The sequence below is a fragment of the Pantherophis guttatus genome, chromosome 8 (genome assembly GCF_059756535.1).
Source record: "Pantherophis guttatus breed Tessera chromosome 8, ASM5975653v1, whole genome shotgun sequence".
In the NCBI taxonomy this organism is placed as follows: Eukaryota; Metazoa; Chordata; class Lepidosauria; order Squamata; family Colubridae; genus Pantherophis; species Pantherophis guttatus.
Window position 1 is genome coordinate 65,622,501 of NC_142070.1, and position 26,345 is coordinate 65,648,845.

Sequence of the window (26,345 nt, forward strand, 5' to 3'; positions counted from 1 at the left end):
ATGAAAAATAAACTTGTCAAAATTATGCTCAGAAGCCTTGAATGTCATAAGTAAATGCCTTATTCTATAACAAGAGATATGTATATATGTACAGGATATTAAGAGTTAATTTATTCCTCCTCCTTTAATGTATTCATATGTAATCACCCCCACCCTTGACTCCGCCCCTTTGATATAAATAGAGAATGCTTTTACCTCATGCTTGCTTCTCACTGTAAAAATCTGACAGAACAAGTAGAATGCCTGTTATGAATAAACTCTTCTTTAACTGAAGAAAAATACTTCTGAATTTATTATTGAGTCTGATCCTCAAAATATTGTAACAAACTGGTAGCAGTCGATGGTTGAACTGACTCAATAAAATCCAACATGCCTAAGAAAGAAAACCTCAAGAACAAAAAAGAAAGACCCAACACCAGGGCAAATGATAAAGAAACAAAAACAGATCACAAAATGATCGACGAACCAATAAATATAACAATCAAAGAATCTGAAGATAACACCACAGACATCGAAGAAACAGCAGATGAAACCGACAACCAAGAAGAGAACGAAATAAAAGACAAAGACCTCAGATCGGAGATACTGAGGCTAATAAAAAGTCAAAAAGATGACCACAAACTCATCGCGGAACTCCGAGGCTTCTTGGAAGAAAACGGAGCAGCGAGAGAAAAAGACATTGAAAAAGCCAAACCCGAAAATACAAAAATGGTGAGCGAACCTACAACGAAAGAAAAAATGACCAGAAGCAAGACCAGAGGTCCCGCTCAAAATTTTGAAAGGCAGCCATCTTTTCTTCAACCGGCCACAGAAATGAACACGGCTGAACCAATCAGAATGCAACATTCAAAAACTCTGGCGCGAAAAAACACAAAAAATAACAAAAAATATATTTATTCTTCTGAAGAGTCAGAAACAGATACAGACGAATCATCAGAAGGAGAACACAGAGAACTACAATGAACTTTATGAAGAAGGAGAACCTCTCAAGCTCATCAGCAGAATACCCACACCATTCTGCAATTTTCAACATCTACAGGACCATGGACTACCCACAGTTGTAAGTAGTGGGAATAATAATATTGGGAATCTACCCAGTGATTTCCCAAAACTTAGAATTGATGGCATCAACTTACAGGAATGGTGTCAACAAATTCAGGTTGTCTTTATGAAAGAAAATTTATTATTTTTTATAACCAATCCTCCCAAAAGACCTTGGACTCTAAAAATGGACTGCCTGCATCACAGAGCATTCTATTTAATAATTTCTAGCATATCACCTGCCATGTACTACAGTATTAAGCATAATCTTACTGTTTCAGAAATAATTCAATGCATGTTTAAATTGTTTCACAGTGAAAGTGTAGCAACAACCACTAGGATGTCTAAAGATTTCTTTTCAGCCAAATTAAGATCTGGAACCACCATAAGTGAACATTTAATATCCTTAAACAAAATCAGAGCAGAATTACATCTAAGAGGAGAAATAATATCAGAACAGACAATGAAAAGCGTTATCCTTAACTCATTAGATTCATCATGGGATAACTACATATCACACTTAGACTCAATCAATCTAGGATACTTATCCATAGAAAGTCTGTCAAACAAGTTAATAGCTGAAGATAATTTGAGGAAAAGTAGATACAATGCATACACAGAACACAGACAGGCAAAAAGAGTAGCCTTCCAAGAGAATCACCAAAAAACAATTGAATGTTACAATTGTGGATCCAGAAAACACTCTAAGGGAGATTGCCCCATGTTTCATAGGGAAAAACAAAACCGTGACTATAGGGGTAGATATCAAGACAGGCAATCATCTATTGATAGATACAGATATAGGGACTCCCCAGACTACAGAGAACGCAGAAAGGATAGAGATAATTCAAGGGATAGGAAATCAGGATCATTAAATGGATTAGATAAACATAACGATGTCATCACACAAAAATCAAAAAATAATGCTTGGCTCATAGATTCAGGGGCGACTAATCATACAACAAATAACAAGAAAATACTGTCTTCATTCACAAATGATAAATTTGTGATAAGAGTAGCCAATCAAGAAAATGTTCAAGTCATAGGGAAAGGAAATGTAAATATACCTGGTTTGGGTAAAATAGAGGGGGTATTGTTGATACCAGAAATATCACATAACATACTTAGTGCAGTGAAATTAAGCCAAGATTTCAACATAAATATAATCTTCTCTGGAGGAAAAGCAATACTAGAAAAGAATGGGACTAAATTGAATAGTGTAATTATCGAAGGGGGTCTACCCTTTCTTGTAACAGAAGATAAATGGTTGCATAACATTAATGCAAACACTGATGACGAAATTAACATAGACAGTGAACATAGTAACAACAATGACAATGAAGAACCCAAAACACACTATAATCACAAAGACACACCCACTAGTGATACACACAATAACAAAAGGCCCAATATAGGCAAACCAATTCATGATGAATGTGCACACATGTTGCATAGAAAATTGGGACATGCAAGTTTCCCTGTAATACAAAAAATGATTGAACATGCTGATGGCGTTAAAATAAAGGATTGTAAAAACTATTTAGAATGCTCAGTATGTAAATCATCAAAACTCAGAACTAACCCAAAACCAAAAAGGGCAACAAGAACCTCTAACCAAATTTTTGATCTGGTACATATGGATCTGGTTGGTCCATTAACACCATCCATCACATACAAAAAAAGATATTTCCTAACTATTGTAGACGACTATAGCCGTTATGGATTTGTTTATACTTTAAAACACAAAGATGAAACTTTCCAAAAATTCAAAGAATTTTACAAACGTGTAGAAACACAACACAATATCAAAATAAAACGAATCATGACAGATAGGGGATCCGAATTCATGTCTAAAGAATTCTCACAATGGATAAAAGACAAAGGAATGCTACACTTCACGACTAGCCCATTTTCTGCGTTTCAAAATGGTACAGCAGAACGAAAAAACTCGACACTGCAAACCATGATTAGATGTACATTAGAAGATGCTGGTTTAGGAAAACAATTCTGGTCAGAAGCATTACTATATTCAAACTATACCCAAAATAGGACCTGGTCTAGCATACTAAATAAAACACCATACGAAGTGATGTACAATAGGAAACCTAAAATTTCACACATGCACATATTTGGGGTTACAGCAGACGTACACATACCAAAACAATTAAGACGTAAGGGAGATAACGTATCCAGAAGGCTTAGATTCATGGGATACGAAACAGGCACAAAAGGATATAGATTCATTGACAGTAATAACAAATTCATAGTCTCAAGAACAGCAGTGTTTCATGAACAGGCCAACTGGTCTAAGATACATCTTAACGAGATAATCCAAAATACTAAACCAAACATTAAACAACAAGACAGAATAGAAAGAGAGAAACATGAACATAACACACATGATGACAAAAACAAAACATGGACAGGTAACCACACCAGGATAAAAACAGATTCATTAACCAAAAAGGAAGCAAGATATCTACACGATAATGAGAGCATACCAATAAGAACAATCAGGTGCAACAGAAACCAATTACCTAATAAGTATAAGGATTATATAATGTGTGTGAATGACGAGATACCAACACCTAACACATATGAGGAAGTGTTAAAACTTCCCATGGAAGAAAAAGAAAAATGGGAATTAGCCATAACAAAAGAAATGAACAGCTTGCGTGAATTAGGTGTATTTACACCAGTCCCTGCACCTAAGAACAAGACAATTATAGGCACCAGATGGATATTCAAAATCAAAGATTTAGAAGAGGGTAATAAATTATATAAAGCTAGATTAGTCGCACAAGGTTACGCTCAAAAATATCCTGAGGATTACACTGACACATACTCTCCCACTGTAAGAACTGAAAGTGTTAAGACAGCTTTAGTCATAGCGGCTATACTCAATCTTGATGTCTTTCAATATGATGTGCAGACTGCATACTTACATGCAAAACTCGACAAAGAGATATATGTAAGGGCACCTCATAGCCAATGTACAAACAGAGATGAGATCTGGTTACTTAACAAAAGCTTGTACGGATTAAAACAATCCGGCAAGCGTTGGTATGAATGTCTTGTCAGCGTGCTTAAAAATATGGATTTCAAAGCCACAACTGCAGACAATTGCTTTTTTGTTAGAAAGGAAGGTGAATCATTAGAATTTGTGTTAATCTATGTGGATGATATTTTGTATATAGGCAAACATAAAGAAAAGAAAGACTTATTTGTATCCAGACTAAGTGAACATTTCTCTTTAAAGTCGCTAGGAAGGGTAAACAAATACCTTGGAGTTCAAATCAATAAGACAAGAAAGGGATTCAAATTATCTCAGAGAGATAAAATTATAGAACTTCTGGAGAAATGCAATTTAAGAGATGCCAAACCTTGCGATACTCCTATGCAGACTGATTTTTTAAGGAATATGGATGAATTTTCGCCTGAATTCGAGAACAATACATTGTATAGATCAATTATTGGTTCTCTCTTGTATATATCTAATTGGACCAGGCCTGATATAGCTCTGCCACTTAATTTATTATCTAGACATGTAAGTAAGCCACTTATGTATCATTGGGAAGCAGTCAAACGAATACTAAGATATCTAAAGCACAGCATAGATTTCTGCCTACTCTTAGAACCCAATAATATTAAAGAACCTATTATCACCAGTTACGCTGATGCAGACTGGGCAGGTGACATCAAATGTAGAAAGAGCACCTCAGGTTATGTATTATTTTTAAATGGTTGCCCAATATTCTGGTACACTGGGAAACAAGATTTAGTAGCGACTTCCACAACAGAGGCAGAATACGTCTGTTTATCTAAAGCCTCAAATAATTTAGTATGGTTTAATGATTTATTATCTGATATTTGGAAAAATCCAATACTACCATTTGTCATACATGAAGATAATAAGGCAGCTATAGAAATATCAAGATCTGACGCCATTGGTCAAAGATCCAGACATATAGATATCAAATTTAAACACGTCAGACATTTATCTCAGGATGGATTCATTAAAGCAATCCACTGCGAAACCTCAGAACAAATAGCTGATATATTAACTAAACCTTTACCTTCTAAACAACACAAATACTTGACATCAAAATTACAAGTACTATATAGCTCTGAATCCGAATGCAATCATTGTTATATATCGAATCGGCATTTAGAGGGGGATTTGTCATAAGTAAATGCCTTATTCTATAACAAGAGATATGTATATATGTACAGGATATTAAGAGTTAATTTATTCCTCCTCCTTTAATGTATTCATATGTAATCACCCCCACCCTTGACTCCGCCCCTTTGATATAAATAGAGAATGCTTTTACCTCATGCTTGCTTCTCACTGTAAAAATCTGACAGAACAAGTAGAATGCCTGTTATGAATAAACTCTTCTTTAACTGAAGAAAAATACTTCTGAATTTATTATTGAGTCTGATCCTCAAAATATTGTAACATTGAAGCCTTCTTTATAACACCAGTGGTAAATAGCAAAGATAAATGAAAAGAAAGCTTTCATCTAATAAATCCCACATTGTATTTCAATAATGAGAGACAGATCAAGGCAAAATGTATGCAATTAACTTTTATTGAAATTGAATGACAATTTTTTTTAGAGGTGCTTAGATTTAACATGAATGAAAAATGTGACATTAAAAAACTGGGAATACCACATGTTCTAACACAAGGGTCTCCAACCTTGGCAACTTTAAGCCTGGTGGACTTCAACTCCCAGAATTCAAAAGCAAAGCTGGCTGGGGAATTCTGGGAATTGAAGTCCTCCAGGCTTAAAGTTACCAAGGTTGGAGACCCCTGTTCTAATGGATCAAATTGTAGATCATTATAACCAATAATGTCCTAAAGAGAGCCCAGCAACATTCTGACAATATACAAATACTGAGTATTGAAATCTAGGCTTGTTGGTTTGCACTCTCTTTCTCTCTGGAATGGAAGTTCTACTTGATGACAAAAATAGGCTATTTAGGATAATAAGTGTTTGGGGGAAGAGACTGGAAGGAATAAGCTTATCTTTGCTGAATGCCTTCTGGTTGGCTGCTCCCTCCATGTCGATCATGTTAAGAATTGCAACATTCTCCCCATTATCCTCACAACACTACTCTGTTAAAGACCTAGAAAATGCTATAAATAGTCCAAAAGTGCCCAACAACTACAAAAGTTTGACTCTCCTTTTAATATAGTGAGGCTAGGTATACCAGTCATCCATGTATTATTATGTGGTTACACAGCTATCATGAGGAACATTGTGTCAGATAAGACTACAAGCCAATATAATCCAGGTATTCCATTCACCTGCTCATCTATACTGTTAATCATTTGAACTGGTAGCCAGATTCACTCCATTACGATAAAGAAAATGGTAATAAGCTATGAAAGTCAATAGGGAGTATAGAAAGAACTACTATATCCTGGCATTTTGATTTCTCTTATAAAAGATTGTAGAATCTTCTCCTTTTACTGACCCACTATAGTTTTAAACAAACATACCAAAATTCCTTGTAGAGTTTGATGCTTAGGTACAATGTATATTGATGATTTGAAATTAAGTACCGGTATGTTTGAAATGAAATACAGATGCTCAAAGACTGCCTTAATGCTTCAGGCAGGGGTATGCAATTCCACAATTCATGAAATGTTATTAAATTGTGCGTATCCAACTATGGATATTTAATAGCTTCATGAAAAAGATTCAGAAATATTTGATTAAATATAGAAATTTTATAAGTGAAATGTCTTATTACAGTTAAATACAATTAAGCAGACTATGACTACAGTTTTGGGAAAAACCTGAATTGGTTACCAGTGGTGGTATTCAATTTTTTTTACTGCGGGTTCTGTGGGTGTGGCTTGGTGGGTGTGGCTTGGTGGGCATGGCAGGGGAAGGATACTATAAAATCCCCATTCCCACCCCACTCCAGGGGAAGGATACTGTAAAATACCCATTCCTTCCCCACCTCACTAACCTGCTTTCCAGCTCCGTTCTCCTGTGCAGGGCAATAAAAGAAGACCCAGACAATCAGCTGGGACTCCGATCAGCTGGGACTCGGGAGGCAGCAAATAGATGGGGGGGGGGGTATTTACCGGTTGTCCAAACTATTCAAAATTTCCGCTACCAGTTCTCCAGAACCTGTCAGAACTGGCTGAATACCAACTCTGCTGATTACACATGATTTGAATTTATAAACTTATCTATATGTACAAATGAAACACATTACAGAAACAATAATTGTATGTATATGCATTTAATGCACTCCCACAAACCTGCAATGTGTAAAATAGTTTAATCTTATAGCACTTAATTCTTTTCCTGAGTAGGCATATTATGGGTATGGTATGGGTATAATCTGAAAATTTTCAATTCATGATGGAATATAGTACTAATTAGCACAGCATATAACATAATGATATAACATAATGTTATACACATACACACACAGGTCCTTAAGTATCCTTAGTGCAAGGTAATGCAGACCTGCATTTGGTTTTGTGAAATGTTGAATTTTAAACAAAAAGTTAAAGGCTAGGATTTTATATCATATTGTAATAGTAATAGAGTTGGACGGGACCTCCAACTCTATTACTATTACAATATGCTATAAAATCCTAGCCTCACGCAGGAGATCTCTACTAGAGATTCGAACCGCCAAACTGCCAACGTTTCTGATCGACAAGCTCAGTGTCTTAGCCACTGAGCCACCTAGCCAGAATTAAAGTTGTATTAAAGTCTAGAGCTTGTTTTCAAGAATTCAGTTCAAAGATGATGATCAGATTTCAAGTCTGAATTGGTTTTCCACAATAAAATTGACTCAAAGAATTGATTTGAAGCTCTGATTAGACTTAATTTTCTGGATCAAACTAATAGTTTGAAGGGAATCCTCTTGATTGCCTTGTTGGCTCATCATAGCAAACTATACAGAAGCAGTGACTTTCAGATTTTGTCTGAAGTATAAGGCAATGGAATTTAACTATAAAAACCGCTTAAATTTTCAACTGTAAGCATCAATAACTCCCTGTCAAAACTTTTGCTGTTCCACAGAGATAGCAAACTATCCTGACTTCTACAAGCAAGTTAGCTGTAGTGAAACAGGTTAACAATCAGAAGATGCAAATTCTAGTCTCTCCAGTTGGGTGACCTTTGTTCGGACATTCTCTCTGAGCCTTCGGAAGAAGGCAATGGCAAAATACTTCTGAAAATCTTGCCAAGAAAACTGCAGCGACTTATCCACATAGTTGCCTGGAGTTAAGACTGACTTGAAGGCATGTACGCACGTGCACATACATATATACATACATACATACATACATACATACATACATACATACACAGAGAGACCCGGAGCTCTATAAAGGTAAAGGTAAAGGTTCCCCTCGCATATATGTGCTAGTCGTTCCCGACTCTAGGGGGCGGTGCTCATCTCCGTTTCAAAGCCGAAGAGCCAGTGCTGTCCAAAGACGTCTCTGTGATTGTGTGGCCGGCATGATTAAACGCCAAAGGTGCACGGAACGCTGTTACCTTCCCACCAAAGGTGGTCCCTATTTTTCTACTTGCATTTTTTACGTGTTTTCGAACTGCTAGGTTGGCAGAAGCTGGAACAAGTAACAGGAGCTCATCCCATTACGCGGCACTAGGGATTCAAACCGGTGAACTAACGAACTTTCGATCGACAAGCTCAGCATCTTAGCCACTGAGCCACCACGTCCCTTTTTTAGGAGTTCTATAACAATATGTAAATACAACTTTTAATTCAATCATTTACTTTCCTAGTTTATAATCCATGTTCCTTGACAAGGTATCAAATTGAATTCAGTTTTTAAATGGCAAAATGCTACTTTCCTCCATAGGGAATATCCTTTGGCCTTGCAGATTTTGGCTTTCAAAGTCTGAGGCAACTTCTCTCTGCTGGTTCTCACTCATGCTTATTACAGTGGCTTCACACCAGAAGGCAGGTATAGCAAATGTACTGAAAACTGCTTTCCTCGATTCTTAATAATTTTCAGCAGGCTTTTCCCCTCTTCCAGTTATCACAAGTGCTGGTTGAGGCACAGGAAGCAATTTAGAGTATCATCCATAGAACCATATCACCATTTTCTTTCAACAAAGAGAACTGCCTTGCTTCCACAGTGTGAGATTCTTTGCTGAGGCAAATCCAAACAAGTCCTCACAATGATATTAGAAAATCAGTGCCACTTTTTCCTGCTTCTTTTATTTCTTACTTCCTTGTAATTTACAGGTCGAGGAATCCCAGCTCTCTCTAGCTTAATCATGTTGTTCTTTCAACACCCTTTGACTTTTAAAAAAAATATTATTATGTTCAATCATGTCTGAATCTCAGAGACTGTCCTAACAAGTCCCTGCAGTTTCCTGGCAAGATTTTTCAGAAGTGGTTTGCCATTTCCTCCTTCCTAAGGATGAGAGTGGGATGCGGTGGCTCAGTGGCTAAGATGCTGAGCTTGTCAATCGAAAGGTCGGCAGTTCAGTGGTTTGAATTCATAGCGTCACGTAATGGAGTGAGCTCCCATTACTTGTCCCAGCTTCTCCCAACCTAGCAGTTTGAAATCACGTAAAAAAATGCAAGTAGAAAAATAGGGACCACCTTTGGTGGGAAGATGCACCTTTGGCATTTAGTCATGCCGACCACATGGCCACAGAGACGTCTTTGGACAGCGCTGGCTCTTCGGCTTTGAAATGGAGATGAGCACTGTCCCCTAGAGTTGGGAACAACTAGCACATATGTGTGAGGGGAACCTTTACCTGTAAGGATGAGAGAAAGTGACTGGCTGACGGTCACTCAGGTGGCTTTGAGCCCAAGGCAAGACTAAAAACTTCCAGCCTCATGCTTTAACCACTCACTGACTCTCTTGCCTTTCATAGTAAGGTTTATTCTTCTTCTTGCTCTCTTTCTGTATTACCATTACTGTTTTTATTAGGACTACCAAACTTAATAAATTAAAATCATACAGCTCCTGAAACACATTTATTTATTTATTAAATTTGTTTGCTGCCTATCTCATATTGAAACAACTGTGGGTGGCTTACAACATTAAAACATTAAGGTCCTAAAAGATAAATATTTCTAAAACAATAACAATGGAAATCACAATCAAACTAACATTAGGGGAAGGAGGGAACAGGATGTGCTGGCATGAGGTAGGATTGCCTCTTAAATCATCAATCATCTCCAGCAGGATGCTCTCCTATTGGGGCTTCAAGCCATTTAGCAGAACTAGGTCTTCAGCTTCCTGAAGAACATCAGAAAGATGGAAGCCAATCTTACCTCAGGGAGTCAGAGGTTCCAAAAAACAGGAGCCATGGCAGACATGCCTTTCTCCTGGACTCCACCAGCTGAAATTCCTTGACCAATGGGGCCGACAGCATGTCTCCTTTGCTGATGTAGAAGGTGCAGGCCAGTCCCAGTTGGATGAGATGGTGAAGTGATTTAAAGGTAATAAACCAACACTTTGAATTGCTCCCAGAAGCAGCCAATTCAGATCATGGATCATTGGTGTAACATGAGTCACCCTAGGGACCTCATGGTATAAAATGTCATATAAAATGATAGATAGATAAAAGTTAGATCTTTGAATTATATCCTGATCCTTGGAAAAAATGAAATCAATATAAAAAGAAGACAAAGCGGATAAACACTATCACTGATAAAGACCATGAGGCAAAAAATATTACTGATGGATAATCTTGACAAACTATTCTCAAAGGGATCAGGAAAATTTAGGGAAAAGCAACTATACAACAAAATTAGACCTGGCTACAAAAAAAACCCTAGAAATCCAGAAGATCCCAAAATGTTGGTTGAGGCAGGAAAAATAACCTATTATAAATAATACAACATAAAGCAATCATGCCATCATTTTACCTCAAGGGGGAAAAAGTGCAAATCATCAAGTCTCTGGGTTGCTACTGACTTATTTAAAATACTCTGCCCTGTGTTAACCAGTAAGGACATGGATCTCATTTTCAAGTGGCTGAACTCATTCACAAAGAACCATGTCTCCTTAATTAGATGCATAGACTTGAAAGATTACCGGATAATTTCACAAGACATTCCCTCTCATATCAGGAGTCCTCACCATCTAGCAACCAACTCAAAGTCAATGTGAGCAACTATATTCAGTAAATGCTAAATACCCTATCGACTATGGTAGGAAGCTGACTAGGTGGCTCAGTGGCTAAGACACTGAGCTTATCGATCAGAAAGGTCAGCAGTTCAGCGATTCGAATCCCTAGTACAAGTCTCCTGCGTAAGCAGGGGGTTGGACGAGATGACCTCCAAGGTCCCTTCCAGTTACTATTACTGTTACTGCTTTTCCAAGCTGACAGGCCCTAAAACAATGCCACGGCCAGCATTCCACTGCACAAGAAGTCCAGAGATACCTCTCTACCTCTGGTGTGGATTTAAAAGTCACCGTAAATGTAATAAATATGATTAATAATATTTTATTTGTAGTAGAAGGAATGACACTCAGAATATGGTGATTGGCATAAAAATAACATATTGAAATATTGAATAATTAAATAATGAAAGATTATAACTTAACATAAAGATGTGTACTATTACCAGAATTATATAAGCTTGTCAAACGTAGTAAATATGATGAATATTATTTTATTTGTACTAAAATGTAAGACACTCAGGTGCCACACGGTTCACGCATTGATATGTTTGTAAAAAAATAAAAAAAAATAAAAAACTTGGGGGGGGGGGAGTGACTGTATATCTACCAAATTAAACCCCAATATATAAATGTATCACAGATCTACCCTATAATAAAAATGATTCAACATTTATATTTATATAAACAAAGGCTGTCAAACTCTTGGCCCATGGGCTGGATGCATCACACGCTGGCCCCACCCATGCCCATTTTAGTGAAGGGGGGAAAAGTCCTGATACATCACGTGACACTGCGGTAATGACATGAGTTTGACACCCTTGACATAAACCAACTAGATGCTTTTAGCAGAGCCATAGTAATTAATAAATGCAGCATAGTCACACTATGTTTGACAATGATATCAGTGGTGGGTTTAAAAATTTTTTACTACCGGTTCTGTGGATGTGGCTTGGTGGGCGTGGCATGGCTTGGTGGGCGTGGCTTGGTGGGCATGGCAGGGGAAGGATGCTGTAAAATCTCCATTCCCTCCCTAATCCAGGGGAAGGTTACTGCAAAATCCCCATTTCCTCCTAATCAGCTGGGACTTGGGAGGCAGAGAATAGATGGGGGCAGGGCCAGTCAGAATTTTTACTACCGGTTCTCCAAACTATTCAAAATTTCCGCTACCGGCTCTCCAGAACTGGTCAGAACCTGCTGAAATCCACCTCTGAATGATATGTATATGAATATATGTGGGAGTTTATACATGCACACACATCCACAAGGCGTTGGTGCATTTTTAGAAAAGTTATTCCTAGTAACTCAAAAAAAAGTAACCCTTGTGGGGTTGATAGAAAATATGAAGCAGGATGAAGCAACTGAACAAACGAAGCAGAAGCAAAATGGTGGAGGATCATATGTACGTGGTGTCCAGCCTGCCCTGCTACTGCTAAAGTCTTTAGTTATGGAGATACGGCATAATTCAGAGGGCAGTTGAATTAATTTTTGTATATTAAATGTGAGGAGTACCATTTTATCCTTATCCTGAGGCACCAAAATCCCTTAAGTTGTCTTGATGTTATTTGCTTTGAGTACAATAAAAAAAACCGAAAAAGGAAAAAAGTGGATAGAAGTCGGATTGAAGAAAATTAATGAGAAGTTATACACTGAATTATATTAAAGGGTAATTTGTGTCATGAAGACCCATCCTCTTTCAGGGATTCAAATTAAATGATTCTCAACAAATATATAACTAGCTCCCACTTAAACACATCCAGAAAAAGAAACCTACTGTTTTTCTGGGTAAATGATTCCACAGTCAAACATTGTTACTATTAACAATTTTTTCTCTAATATTAAGTTGGAATATTTGAAGTTTGGAAAGCTCTTCTGACTTTAATCTGTTACTTTGGGTTGGTGTTAGTAATGACAGGAAACAGGTCTTTTATATTAGTGGTCACCAACTGGTGGTCTGCGAGAAAATTTTGATGCTCCGCAGAAAAATTATTTGCATTATGTGGAGTGCACTAAATCAGAGGTCCTCAAACTACAACTCCTGGAACAGATTTGAGCAATGAACGCTTGTGTTGCTGCAGAAAGTCTCTCCTTTTGGGGTCTTTTTGTGCGGAGGGGGCAGAAATTCCGACTTGGGGTCTGCTTTGGCCTCCTGGTGCAGGGCTTTGGCCAAAGGCTGGAGGGAAGTGCCATTGGTGGCAAGGAGCCGGAGGGCCTTGTTCCAGTGGGACCGCATCATAGTCTGGAACTGTCTGACCAACTCAGCCTGCTGAGCCTCCAGGCACCGGTACCTGGCCTTGCACTCTTGCAGGTCTTCCCTCTGCTTGGAAAGCCTATGCTCGTAGTCCTCAATTTAGGTGCTTCTGCTGACCGCCTTCTCCATCAGATCCAATTTGAACTGAGCTGTTTTGCCAACTCTTTCTCATGGTGGCTGCTTAGCTCCAACAACTGCTTCCTGTTGGGACCCTAAGGAGCCCGGGCAGGCAGGCAAGGAGTGGCTGGGAGGGGAGGGGTGAGTAGAGGCCGGCTAGGCAGCCCTCAACGTGAGTGACATCAAGTTGGCCATCCCCACCCAGTCACATGCCCACCTAGCCACGGCCACCCAGCCAGTCAGTAAGGAGATCATATTAGCGGTCCACAGGATTTAAAATTATGAATTTAGTGGTCTCTGAAGTCCGAAAGGTTGGTGACCCCTGTTTTATATGACTTCGTTTCAAGTTTTTAAAGAATGCTATCATCATAATCTCTTCCTAGATTAAACACAACAAAATCTCTTTTTCATGAGATTTATGAACCTGATAATATTAATTCCTCTTTTTTATTTATTTGAAGTGTTCTTAAAGCATGTTGCTCAGAAGAAGACATAATATTCAAGATGGAGTTTAGTAAAGAAATCTTTCCTTGATTTGAAAAATATATTTCTGCTGATGCAGTCTAAACTTCTACTGGCATTTCTGGGGGGTGGGGAGTAGAAGGACTGTGAGATCATACTGTTGAATTTAGCTACATTTGCAATTTGGCCATTACAAGTTTTCTTATCAAGCCATCTATTCCCTGTACTATATCAGTGTATGTGATTTTTGTTTCCTACATGAAGGCATTTGTTTGATTCTGATGTTTTGAGCTCATTTCCTACTCTATATTAAATGTTAATTTTGTCATCAATATTAACTATCACACTGAATATTGTACTTCTTTAAATTTATTATATATTGTCTTCATCTAAATTATTAATTGGAACATTGAGTACAGGATCCAGGAATGAATCTTGTAAACTCTTACTCAGTCTCATTCCAGTCTGATGGAGAACTGTTGAGCCCCTTTGAATAGGGTAGTAACATATTCACTTAATTATTATGCCGTTAAGTCTACACTTAACTAACTTGTTATTTGGAATTTCATGGATAACTTTATTAAATGTTTTGTGGCAATCAAATATATATTACATCTACAGCCTTCGCACAAGCTATTAAATAAGTTAATCAATCAGAAAAAATGAGATTGAGTTAGTATGGCTACATTTGTTCTCGATAAATTAATATGATAGGTTTTAAGATGTTTACAGTCTTTACAATCTATTCAAGAATCTTCCCAGATATTGATGATAAACTGTACTCCCCTGGATCATCCTTTCTCCCCTTTTAAAGACAGAGACAACTGAATTAAAGTAATATATATATATATATATATATACCCCAATGACATTTTCAAGTTTTAGTCTGATCGTATTATCCTGTTGTTCATGAATACCGTGCATAATCGCATGTTGGAGAAGACTGAAATAAAATATTATTTTATGAGCAGCTGATTATTTTTTTCTGTGTGAGTGTGCATGTTTGTTAGGTGTATAAGTATGACTTTTTATAGTGCTAGCTCAACTTTCATTCTTTGACTGAGTTAAAGATTTGGTCTTACCTATAAACATTTTCCTACTCTTATTCCATGAAAAATAAGAAAAGTGTTAATTGATGTAGTACAAAAATTAATATAAGACTTTTTTTTTTGAAAAAAAATATAAATGGTCTGGTGCATTTGTAATAAAGGGATAAAGGCAGTGGTGGGACTCAGCCGGTTTGCACCACTTCGGGAGAACCGGTTGTTAACTTTCTGAGCAGTTTGGCAAACTGGTTGTTGGAAGAAATCATTAGGGCAGAGAACCGGTTGTTAAATTACTTGAATCCCATCACTGGATAAAGGTGTCTGACTTCCTTTTGATTTAGTTAATCTAGTAGATTATAATGTACTACTTATGTTACCACTAGTAACCCATATATTAAAAGCAGTGAAAAAAAGGAAAATTGTGTTAAAACTCTATTTGAAGTACCTGAGGGTCGTTAACAAAACACAACCATTAAGCAAGGAAAGACCTTACCAGTGGTGGGATTCAGCCGGTTTTCTCCGGATCGCACGAACAGGTAGCGGTGACCGCGGGAAGCTCCGCCAACCCGCCCAGACGTAATGCATGACTACTGCGCATACACAGAAGGCCTTGCACATGCACAGAGGTGGCGTGTACGAACGAAGCAATTCACATTTGCGAACCAGTAGGGAGGGTAAGTGAATCTCACCTCTAGACCTTACCACCACATCTCTGTCTACTGTAGTTGTTCTGAGGGATGACTTTGCTATTGAACAATAGTTACTTTTCTCTTTGCTGTGAAAAGCAAATACAGTGAGGAGAAATGAGAGGTGGGGTTGGAACACAACTGGCTGTTACTTTTTGATAGATAAAATGTTGATCGCTTATATTGTATGAGGAAATGATCATCAGCAGTCAGGACAATAATGTAGTACCCCAAACTGCAACTAAATATATACTGTATAGTACAAGAAAAGGTTACTGGTAGTATACAGTAGAAGTTCCTTACCTGAAAATAGCAGCTGTCTGTGTTCCAGCAATTCTGCTAGAAATGTTAACTTCTTGATTGGTGCTACCTCCAGCTTATTGTACTAAAGCTACTGCTAATTGGCTTTTGTTTGCTCACACTTCATAGTTTTCCTATTTTTGTTTTACTTTACTGTCTCTTTTTTGGTTACTCTTTTCCTGTCCTCTTGGAACCAGCCCTAATTTCCAACTATGGGTGTTTAGTATTACAACATCTGTTTTTTAAACTGAATTAATGCAAGCACAAAATTTAAAATATTATTTAATTTGCAATAAGTAGGTCCTTCTACATTCTCAGTTTATTTGTAAAATAAATTTTATTTGGAAAATAATAAATATTATTTGGAACCAAACACCAAGTAGGTAAAAATGTGAATTAATTTAACACTTCAGTTGATATTAGCAGTATACATTTATTTGATTTAAATATACTGGCCACCCAATTCTGGTGGATTCTAGCCAATCCCCAATCTTGACTGGGGATGTGCAGCCCCATCCGAGATCAAAGATGGTACAATCTCTAGCCAGAGAGTCCAAACAGCCACAGCCAATCAGTCTTGTGAGAATTGAGTCAAATTCTTGTCCTGTATATGTTGACCAGGACAACGGAGAACATAAAAACCTAGGCACCCCATACATGAGAAGTTGTAGATATACTCTCTCTCCCCTTTGCACACAAATAGATTTGCTTTCTCTTGGTTTGCTAATGCAAACACTTTATGTCTCAGGCTCCTATTCTCCCCTTTTTCTACTGAAATCATGCTTCGATTTCATTCTTAAAGTAAAAGATCTCTAAGTGGAGTTCTTCAGTTAGAGAATGTAGGTGATTCAGGAATTTAGCCTCCTGCTAGCACATCATAGGCACAAGGCAAATAGCAAGAAATATATAATTACATGTCAAATGAAGAAAAGGAGGTCATAACAGTTGTTAACAGAGAAAGAAGGCCAACAATGTAATCATTAAATGTATAGTACCAAAGTTAAATAATAGGAATCATGATTTTCAGAAATTCATGATAGAATTGTGACTCTATAAATACACAATTTAAGACAAAGTACCAGCTGAAAATCCTGCAGATATACCAAAATATTCTTCAGCTTTCTTATTGATAAATCCACACATATAAGGAAAGGTAACATTGCTAAATGATAAATGGGGTAGACTAGTCTCTAAAATAATACAAATGTTTCTATCTAAACCATAAGTTACATTTTAAATGTAAATTGAAAATATTTGGCATTGAATGAAAAATGCATCAGGATATAAATGTCAGAACAAATGCTGTAAAATTAGTGCATAGGACTGGGAAATAATAGAAATATACTTATAAAGCATCTTATTCTTGCATAATCTTCTCAAAGTATATAAGTATTCAAATAAATAAAGACAGTGTCAGATCAGATACTAGAATGTGTCAAAGACAAACTAATAAATCATTAGATTTATATTCAAGGGCAAAGAACACCACTGAAATAACAAAATCAGTCTTCACAGTGAGTGACAAGATTAGGCAAAGGAGAAATCAGGGGTCTGTAGGGTTGCCAAGTCTGCTTCCAAAAAATAGCGGACAAGCGGGGGGGGGGGGGGTGTTAAGTAGTAAAAAAATAAAGAAAATTTTTACAATTAAATTATATATTTTCTTACAATCATTTTAACACGTATGAAAATAATCACTTCAAAACTTTACTTAAAATTCAAAACATCAAATATATTATAATAATATGTAAAATATTAAATTACATTTTACTTTGCTGTCGTGTGTATTTTTTATTTGACTGCGCAGCTTTGATCAATTCTTTGTGTTTAAGGAATAATTCTTTAATTTCAGTACAACGTTGAGAAATATTAAAAAATATACAAAGTTCACTTCAAACTGATGGTACAAGCAGTCAGTTACGTTCGTCAGTCCACAAATTTTCTATGATGCTGAAAATTCGTTCAACGTTTGCATTTGATACCGGAATTGATGCACAATACTGGAACAGTTTCAGTAAACTCGGAGCTGGCTCTTTCTTGAAAAAGTACGTCCACTTATCAAGGGATGAATCGCCCTGCAGATGAACATAAACTTTGGTGTATTTGCACACTCCTCTCTTTCGTTTTAAAGAATTTGAAATCTCGCCACTGTCACTCTCATCACTCGACGCCATTTTAGGTCAGTCGACACAAGATACAATACATTTTAAAAATGTGAACTGTACATAATTTTATAATATATTTTTATTTTAATCTCATCATTAATTTTTTCGGAGAATCGAGTTCAATGGATATTCGATCTTTGTCTCATTCTAACTTATGAAAAAAAAGACAAAACGCGATTCTCCTATCCTTATTCTCTTAGACTGTACAGCTTTAGATGATGTACCATTTCATCATAAAGCTTTTGAATAAAAAAATGTCCACTATTTTGTGAAAAAAAATAGTGAACATAATGTGAAAAAAGTGGACTGTCCGCTCAAATAGTGGACACCTGGCAAGCCTGTGCAAAGAACCCAGGCATAGAAACCCAACTTTCATCATAGAAAAGGCAAACAAACATGGAAAGTGTGCAGCTGACATGAATGCAATTGACCTATGGAGAACTATCAGGCAAAGAGAGCAATTGAGTACATAGACAGGCCCTGCAGAGTATTATAGTGGTCTTAAAAGGTATGTTGACAACACGGTGTTAGAATTACAAATCTTGTTCATTGGAAAATGTCCTTTGTAATCAGCCCGAGCTGCTTTTCTTTTGAATAAAATACATCAATACTTTTAAAAGCAAGATATGCTTATAAAGTGTTCAATCACGTCCATTGGGAAATGGTCGCTCTGGATACCATTAAAGATACTTGCTTTCCCTGTAATGCCACAGAGCATCAGACTTTCTAAAATGTTCCCATTCTATCCAAATAAAATCTAAAAGCCTATTTAACATAGGTCAGATCTGTGAATATATGGCCATAGGCGAAATGAGGAGCTATTTTAAAATACATGAGAGAAAATGGTGACTAGAGATTAAAGTCTGTTATATTGTAAAAAGCATTGGCCATGAAGATAAGAGGCTTTTAACTATTCAAAATTTGTTAAATCTCACTCCCTGATGTTACTTTTGTCTTCTAAATGCTTAACAGTAATTCAGTTATTTTACTTTCCATTTTTATTTTTATGATGAGCCCTTTTAAACTACTTTACGTTTAGTAAATAAAGTGGTGTCATCAGCATAACTCATATAATGAAAGTTTTATTCTCGAAATTTGATTCCAACTGTCGTCTCTTCTAATTCTACTGTTTTATAATATAATTGCTGTATAAGTTAACCAGATGTGGACACAATATGCATTCTAATCTCATATCCATTAACTCCCTTTCCTATCCAGAAACAGAATTTTTTTATAAATTAAATTCTATAGCTTCTTGTTTTTAAGAAAAAATTGTGAGAAGAATTTTTAGATATATTGGATTGTATCAGTCTTAATAAATTCCACATTTTGGCATGATCTGCACAACTGAAAACTTTCATAGGTGTACTTTCTTACTAAATTCTCTTGTTTTTTTTTTTATTATTTTACATTTTTAGTTTACTAACATGTTAACAATCTGATTTACTTCATGCCACATTTTCCTTAGTACTTATTATATCTCTCCTTGAACGGATTTTTTTTCTCTTTGGTAAGATTATAAGTGAAACTTTGTTTACATGATTCATGCAATAATTTAATAGTTCACACCTGTTCCCCTCTCTCTTACCTGCAGTAAAGATATATACACTGATATTTCCCAACCTCTGGGTCACAGGGTCTATATTTGTTAACATAGAACTTTTATTGGCTTAAAAAAGTCCAATAAGTATTTCATTTACACTTTGTATTTTCCTATTTGGAAATCTGTCTACTATTAATTCAGGAACTAGAACCTCTAGAAATTAAAGTACTATCTTTTGTACTGTACTATAAATCCATTTAATTGGGACACGGTGGCTCAGTGGCTAATACACTGAGCTTGTCAATCAAAAGGTTGGCAGTTCAGCAGTTTGAATCCCTAGTGCTGCGTAATGGGGTGAGCTCCTGTTACTTGTCCCAGCTTCTGCCAATCTAGAAGTTCGAAAGCATACAAAAAATGCAAGCAGAAAAATAGGGACCACTTTTGGTGGGAAGTTAACAGCATTCCGTGTGCCTTTGGCCTTTAGTCATGCTGACCACATGACCACAGAGACGTCTTCAGACAGCGCTGGCTCTTTGGCTTTGAAACAGAGATGAGCACCGCCCCCTAGAGTCGGGAACGACTAGCACATATGTGCAAGGGGAACCTTTACCTTTACAATTCCATTTATTAAGGATTTTGGTATAGTATTTCCATCTTTCTTTAACCTCATTTACTATATTGGATCTCTTATATAATGGGTTTTCAATACAAAAGGTATTCAGGTCTACAAAAGTCCAGGCACTTAGTAGATGGCAGCAAAAGGTTATGATTGCCTATAGCCCCAGCAAAAGTACAAAAGTGATTTCCCATTGCAGTTTTCCTGAAGAATTATTTTTTTTTCCTCAGAGGTCAATTGGTTCTTCCCATATTTAGTGAGCCTCAAGTCTCCTCAGTTTCTTTGTGGATTATTCTTAGTTTCACCTCTCTCAATTTTATCAATAATGAGGATTCCATCAAAAGTTCTTGCTGTTAGTGACATCACTCTTGGAATAATAGAAGCTGCTTGTTGTTGTTAGTTGCGAAGTTGTGTCTGACCCATCGCGACCCAATGGACATCGTTCCTCCAGGCTTTCCTGTCCTCTACCATCTGGAGTCCTTTTAAGCTCACGCCTACTGCTTCAGTGACTCCATCCAGCCACCTCGTTCTCTGTCGTCCCCTTCTTCTTTTGCCCTCAATCTTTCCCAGCATTAGGCTCTTCTCCAGTGAGTCCTTCCTTGTCATTAAGTGGCCAGAGTTTCAGAAGCTGTTTAGACCTTCTATAAATCAAAGTGATAATCCCTTGGGGAAAAAGCATGATTTATGTTGTCTTTATTTAAGAGGAAAATTTTGAAAATTTTTCCATGTCACAATTCTTTCAATGATGCTTTTCTTTCTTATTCGTTGCATGCTGCACTACAAAAACATTTATTTAGGGAGGATGATAAAGGCTAACCAATGGAGGACAAAAAGTCTGCTTCTGGTTTCTAAGGCTTTTACTTCCTACTTTCTTGTGGCTTGGGTATAACAAATAATGACTATTCATACTGTGATATGAAAAAAAAAAAAAGCTCATGGGATAAGTGATTGTGGAATGTTGCTTGAATCGGTTTGTCTTGATGATATATGGCTGCAATATATAATATAAAATGCATTTCTCTGAAAATGCCTGATACCAAAAATGACATTACTTAAAATAAATAGGGTATCTTAACCTGGCTGATGGATTTGAAGATTCTAAATAAGACTTAGATACCAGTTAAATATATTTTGAAACAGCTTTGTAATCATGTGGTGAGGAGTTTGGCTATATGGCTTGAGTAAAAATTGGCAAAAGAACTCTGAAATTGAAATAGGGTATCAGTTCAGCAACTAGACTTTCTCTATCAAAATCATCATTAACACTATAGCAATTTGATTATATTGTTTTTGAAAGTTACACTTTGAAATATTTTGGATGAATGAATGATTACCGTATTTTTTGGAGTATAAGATGCACCCTTCCCCCCCTAAAAGAGGCTGAAAATTTGGATGCATCTTATACTCCGAATGTAGCTTTTTCGAAGCTTTTTTTCAGCCCTAACGAGGTGCTAACAACGCACTAGCAAATGAAGCAATCTTCCCAGCTTTGCCTGCTCCCTTGATTCTCCACTGTGCTTTAACGAGGCGCTAGCGAGTGAAGTGATCTCCATGCTTTGCTCCGACTCTCAGCTGTTCTTTAGAAGCTTTTTTTCAGCCCTAACTAGGCGCTAGCCGAGTGAAGCGATCTCCCTGTGCTTTGCCTGCTTTTCTCATTGCTGCTTCCTCTCAGCTGTGCCCTAGAAGCTGTTTTTTATCCCCAAGCAGGGGATAAAAAAACCTGCAAACTAATGTGCTGAAGCTGACCAGACTAAGGACTCTAGCCAGATGAATACCTGCTAGGCAGATTTTTTTTCCTATTTTCTTCCCAAAAAACTAAGCTGCATCTTATACTCCGGTGCATCTTATACGCCGAAAAATACGGTAGTTACAACAACTAAATTACATTGGTGAAACTATTTCAGGTAATTTCCCAAGTATCTGTGATTATAGTGTAAGTCTCAGTCTGCACACCTTACAGTGTGATAGTTTTATAGCACCGAAGTCTAATATTCTTTTGGCCCATCAATACAGTGGGCAAAGCAATCATTGGTTGCTTTCATCAAGATACTGTCAGCCAATGTTTTTGAAAAGCTTTGTCATTAAATTTAATGTTTGTCATTAAATGTGTCACCTGTCAAGTTTCGAGGTCGTCTCAAATAAAATGCATTTCAAACAAAATCTTTGAAGAAAAAACTCCTATTTATTGAGCATGACATCCTAACCTGACTCCAAACGAAGCCAACACTGACTTCCAGCCCCAAAACCCTCCCTTTCCGTTCCCCGCTCCCCTGCACTCATTGGCCATCTTCCAAGTCATTCTATCCCTAATCTACTCCAGCTCAAAGGAATTCCCCCCTCCCATCTCATCTCCTAGGGGACATTATCTCCAGGGAAAATAAGTAGGTGAAAAGTCAGCCGTCCCTTTCCAGACGCCTTCACTTCTCCTTCTTATGTCAGCACTAGAATAAATGCAGGTTGAAGTGCTGACATCGCCTTCTTCTTTTCCTTATGATAAAATATTAAAACTTGGTTTCTTTATATTGTTCTGATGAATATACAAAAGTGGATGTTCCCTTGCATATGCATTTGAAAAATATCTCTCATTGCAAGATGTAATATGGCATCTAAATATTGTGCTACTTGAGTTGACCTCAACTACTTTGTATGCTTTGTATTTGGTGTTTAGGAAGCACTATGATTCAGATGACTGGAGGACTAAATATCTTCCATGCTGAATAAACTTCTTGGTCCAAGAAAAAAAATTATGTGGGAATCTTTTCCCTCAAAGTCCACCGAAAGGACATTAAACTGTAATTTTTAATATTTTTATTGGATATCTAGGATTCCCAAACCTCATTTCTTTTCAACATTTAACTTTGACCATAGTGTAGGGAATTCTGGGATAGGGTATTCTGGTAGTGGAATATGGAAAGATCTTTATAATTGGAACTATGAGGGAAAATCCCTGCTGGATGTGGAAGAATTCCATGTGAACATTTTTAAAATCAGGAAACTGACTCAAACATTGATTTGTGAACCAAGTGAATTAATGAAGTAATTAGTGAATGAAATTAGCAATGATTAATGAAGCAAAAAGGAAATCTATTTAAGGAAATTTATTAGAGAAATAGGCAAAGCTTACCACCTAATTAGCTACATTTTATCAAAAGGAAAGCCCAAGAGACTTCAAATAATTTTGCATATTTGCTTAAACTAATATTTTCCTCGAATAACTGAAATTATACAAATATCGTTTCATTTTATTAATTTATTTTAGTTACATTTAAGAAATATTTATTTCTTCCTCTCATCCATTTTTCTCTGCAAATAAACTTCCCTTATCCACTTCCTTACATGTAAGACTACTAAGCAACCTTGTCTGTTTTCAGTATTTGTACAATAATTTATTAGAATAGAATAGAATGACAGAGTCGGAAGGGACCTTGGAGGTCTTCTAGTCCAACCCCCTGCCCCCTGCCCAGGCAGGAAACCCTACACCACTTCAGACAAATGGTTATCCAACATCTTCTTTAAAATTTCCAGTGTTGGGGCATTCACATCTTCTGCAGGCATGTTGTTCCACTTATTAATTGTTCTAACTGTCAGGAAATTTCTCCTTAGTTCTAAATTGCTTCTCTCCTTGATTAGTTTCCACCCATTGCTTCTTGTTTACCCTCATGCTTTGAAGAATAGTTTGACTCCCTCTTCTTTGTGGCAACCCCTGAGATATTGGAACACTGCTATCATGTCTCCCCTAGTCCTTCTCTTCATTAAACTAGACATACCCAGTTCCTGCAACTGTTCTTCATATGTTTTAGCCTCCAGTCCCTAATCATATTTGTTGCTCTTCTCTGCACTCTTTCTAGAGTCTCAACATCTTTTTTACATCGTGGCAACCAAAACTGAATGCAATATTCCAAGTGTGGCCTTACCAAGGCATTATAAAGTGGTATTAACACTTCACGTGATTTTGATTCTATCCCTCTGTTTATGCAGCCCAGAACTGTGTTGGCTTTTTTGGCAACTGCTGCACACTGCTGGCTCATATCTAAATGGTTGTCCACTAGGACTCCAAGATCCCTCTCACAGTTACTACTATTGAGCAAGGTACCACATATACGGTACCTGTGCATTTTATTTTTCTTCCCTAAATGTAGAACCTTACTTTTTTCACTGTTGAATTTCATTTTGTTAAATAGCACCCAATGTTCAAGTCTGTCAAGATCCTTCTGTATCTTGAGCCTATCTTCTGGAGTGTTGGCTATTCCTGCCAGCTTGGTGTCATCTGCAAATTTGATGAGTTCCTCGTCTATCTCCTCGTCCAAGTCATTGATGAAGATGTTGAAGAGCACTGGGCCTAAAACAGAGCCCTGGGGTACTCCACTGCATATTTCCCTCTATGTAGATGCATTTCCATTGAGGGCTACACATTGTTAGTTTTAATATATTCTGGACATTGGATAAGAAAACTCAAAGCTTCTAGCTTGATAGTTTTATGTCCTCAAGGACATGTTGAAGAATAGGGGGTCTAAATTTGGGCATAGGCATCCAGAGAGGGGAACAAAGGATGAAAGAACTATGGTGACATCTTCCATGCAATCTTTGACATATGTACTTGCATTAAACATTGCAATGCATAATGCAATCGCTGCATTTCTGAGATGACATCACTACAACTGTACTATTGTTTTGGTGTCCTGAAATTTTCGGAGGATGCTACTGATGCTGTCTTCCTGTAAAATGTAACAACCTTTAGAAACATGAGAGCTAAAATAAAAATAAGTTTTATCTGATGCAAAAAAAGTACAGTGACATTAAAATATAAAACTAAATTTAATCTGATATATAGTGTTAATAATGCATGCATGCAGTAATAATTTGTACACTGTCAGGTTCCATCACTATAGGCATTTTTTCCTGCCTCCTTATAAATATATACAAGAGTAGTAAAATTGCCTTGTCTAGCAATTTTATTCTTCCCAGAGTTCTTCCATGTGTCTCTGAACTGCACTGTGGAAGGCTTATCCTGATGATTGAAACAACCATGCTTCTAAAAAACATTCTTAAAACCTGCAGAGCTTTAGTTCTCTCCGTAGTTACAAAATTGTTTACAATCACATATATTTTGTGTTCATTACTTACACATACAAATCTATAGAAGCAAAATTTGTACTTATTGCAAGAAATGCACAGCCGTCATATTTAAAGATTGCCCCATAATTCTACTTCCCTTGTGTGTTCTCCACACGCACTTACTGTATCATTGGAACATAATAATAAAAAAATGTATATGATGTTCACATGGGACACAATTACCTATAATTGTGCAGACTCTCGGCCTTGTTCCTTTTTTGCATCAGCTGGTGTAAGACAAGCAATACAGGACTGTCCAAGCAAAGGCAGTGAAAGTAATAGAAATGATCTGGATTTTCCCCTTGCTTACAAGAAACAGCAAATGGAGAAAGAGAGCAAGAGTTATACAGCACAGCCTTCTCTGCACATTTATGAATCATTGTGTGGCCCTTTGTGATTAAATAGCCTTAGATGAATTCAGAGTTTGTTCTTGAGATTTATGAGTATGCCCCAGGGGTGAAATGCTCCCGGTTTGGACCGGATCGGTTGATCCGGTAGCGATTCTGGCAGGTGGTTCGGAGAACCGGTAGCGATGGTGGAGTGAAGCTCCGCCCACCCACCTAGGTGTCGTTACTTCCTGCTTTTAAAAAGTAAAAAAAAAAAGGCCCTGATGATCACAGCTGTGGCGCGCAATTGTCAGAGCCTTTTTTTTACTTTTAAAAGCATTTTTAACAACTATTCAGCTGAATAGGTTGTAAAAGAACGCTTTTAAAAGGTAAAAATAAGGCTCTGACGATCGTGAGGCACAGCTGTGATCGCCAGAGCCTTTTTTTAACCTTTTAAAAGCATTTTTCACAACCTATTCACCTGAATAGGTTGTAAAAAAATGCTTTAAAAAAGTAAAAAAAAAAAA

General features: G+C 37.0%; 1 pseudogene; it reads left to right on the forward strand.

The window, feature by feature from the left end:
• The window catches only part of LOC148112691 (uncharacterized), a 61,979-nt pseudogene extending 36,090 nt beyond the window's left edge, over positions 1-25,889 (forward strand).
• The last annotated feature ends 456 nt before the right edge of the window (positions 25,890-26,345 follow it).